Here is a 2,727-nt window from a genome sequence, read left to right as displayed (position 1 = left end):
CTATTGGAGGGCGGGCAAACCCCACGTTGACTCCGGCCGTCCCTCCACAGGCGCTCGTGTCCAAAATGAAGGCGAGAGACGCGAGTGGCCTGGTTCCCTTGGGTGTTGCCAAGAAGGCTGCGGGCTGACCGTTGCCTGAGCACTCCCTAAAGCCTCTTGTGATGAGAGCAGACCTCGCCTGCCGCACGACCGGCTCTGGGAGTCGTTGGGCCGCTATTTGTGAATAGTCTGGTCCTCCTCTGCCACCCGGACAAGCGCGATGGCTCTGCCGCCCTGCGGTGCTCGTCACCCAGGTTTGGGGAACACGATACTCGTAACAAAAATAAAAGGCGGCTCGGGACCTGCAGGCGAAAGGGGTCCCGTGGTGCTAAGCACGTCGACTTCGGGTCTCGGTGCAAGCCGGAGAGCTCACGGAAGTCTAAAGTTTTCGGCACGTGGTCGAATCTTTTCAAAGGCTTACCCGGCTCTTTCCGTCCATTCTGAGAGTAAGTCAGAGGCCGGTGCGGAGGTCTCTTGACAATCGGAGGGGGTGGTGGCCCTCCGCAGGCGCTCGTGTCGAAAATGAAGGCGAGAGACGCGAGTGGCCTGGTTCCCCTGGGTGTTGCCAGGAAGGCTGCGGGCTGACCCTTGCCTGAGCACTCCCTAAAGCCTCTTGTGATGAGAGCAGACCTCGCGCGCCGCACGACCGGCTCTGGGAGTCGTTGGGCCGCTATCTGTGAATAGTCTGGTCCTCCTCTGCCACCCGGCCAAGTGCGATGGCTCTGCCGCCCTGCGGTGCTCGTCACGCAGGTATGGGGCACACGATGCTCGTAACAGCAAATAAAGGCGGCTCGGGACCTGCAGGCGAAAGGGGTCCCGTGGTGCTTAGCACGTCGACTTCGGGTCTCGGTGCAAGCCGGAGAGCTCACGGAAGTCTAAAGTTTTCGGCACGTGGTCGAATCTTTTGAAAGGCTTACCCGGCTCTTTCCGTCCATTCTGAGAGTCAGTCAGAGGCCGGTGCGGCGGTCTATTGACGACCGGAGGCTCCCATGGGTGTTGCGATGAGGGTGGAGGGCACAGAACCTTGCCTTAGCACTCCCTAATAAAGCCTCTTGTGAAGAGAGCAGACCTCGCGCGCCGCACGACCGGCTCTGGGAGTCGTTGGGCCGCTATCTGTGAATAGTCGGGTCCTCCTCTGCCACCCGGCCAAGTGCGATGGCTCTGCCGCCCTGCGGTGCTCGTCACGCAGGTATGGGGCACACGATGCTCGTAACAGCAAATAAAGGCGGCTCGGGACCTGCAGGCGAAAGGGGTCCCGTGGTGCTTCGCACGTCGACTTCGGGTCTCGGTGCAAGCCGGAGAGCTCACGGAAGTCTAAAGTTTTCGGCACGTGGTCGAATCTTTTGAAAGGCTTACCCGGCTCTTTCCGTCCATTCTGAGAGTCAGTCAGAGGCCGGTGCGGCGGTCTATTGACGACCGGAGGCTCCCATGGGTGTTGCGATGAGGGTGGAGGGCACAGAACCTTGCCTTAGCACTCCCTAATAAAGCCTCTTGTGAAGAGAGCAGACCTCGCGCGCCGCACGACCGGCTCTGGGAGTCGTTGGGCCGCTATCTGTGAATAGTCTGGTCCTCCTCTGCCACCCGGCCAAGTGCGATGGCTCTGCCGCCCTGCGGTGCTCGTCACGCAGGTATGGGGCACACGATGCTCGTAACAGCAAATAAAGGCGGCTCGGGACCTGCAGGCGAAAGGGGTCCCGTGGTGCTTCGCACGTCGACTTCGGGTCTCGGTGCAAGCCGGAGAGCTCACGGAAGTCTAAAGTTTTCGGCACGTGGTCGAATCTTTTGAAAGGCTTACCCGGCTCTTTCCGTCCATTCTGAGAGTCAGTCAGAGGCCGGTGCGGCGGTCTATTGACGACCGGAGGCTCCCATGGGTGTTGCGATGAGGGTGGAGGGCACAGAACCTTGCCTTAGCACTCCCTAATAAAGCCTCTTGTGAAGAGAGCAGACCTCGCGCGCCGCACGACCGGCTCTGGGAGTCGTTGGGCCGCTATCTGTGAATAGTCGGGTCCTCCTCTGCCACCCGGCCAAGTGCGATGGCTCTGCCGCCCTGCGGTGCTCGTCACGCAGGTATGGGGCACACGATGCTCGTAACAGCAAATAAAGGCGGCTCGGGACCTGCAGGCGAAAGGGGTCCCGTGGTGCTTCGCACGTCGACTTCGGGTCTCGGTGCAAGCCGGAGAGCTCACGGAAGTCTAAAGTTTTCGGCACGTGGTCGAATCTTTTGAAAGGCTTACCCGGCTCTTTCCGTCCATTCTGAGAGTCAGTCAGAGGCCGGTGCGGCGGTCTATTGACGACCGGAGGCTCCCATGGGTGTTGCGATGAGGGTGGAGGGCACAGAACCTTGCCTTAGCACTCCCTAATAAAGCCTCTTGTGAAGAGAGCAGACCTCGCGCGCCGCACGACCGGCTCTGGGAGTCGTTGGGCCGCTATCTGTGAATAGTCGGGTCCTCCTCTGCCACCCGGCCAAGTGCGATGGCTCTGCCGCCCTGCGGTGCTCGTCACGCAGGTATGGGGCACACGATGCTCGTAACAGCAAATAAAGGCGGCTCGGGACCTGCAGGCGAAAGGGGTCCCGTGGTGCTTCGCACGTCGACTTCGGGTCTCGGTGCAAGCCGGAGAGCTCACGGAAGTCTAAAGTTTTCGGCACGTGGTCGAATCTTTTGAAAGGCTTACCCGGCTCTTTCCGTC

This window comes from Chiloscyllium punctatum, unplaced genomic scaffold (assembly GCF_047496795.1).
Source record: "Chiloscyllium punctatum isolate Juve2018m unplaced genomic scaffold, sChiPun1.3 scaffold_1042, whole genome shotgun sequence".
Taxonomy (NCBI): Eukaryota; Metazoa; Chordata; class Chondrichthyes; order Orectolobiformes; family Hemiscylliidae; genus Chiloscyllium; species Chiloscyllium punctatum.
This window is presented reverse-complemented; position numbering follows the sequence as displayed.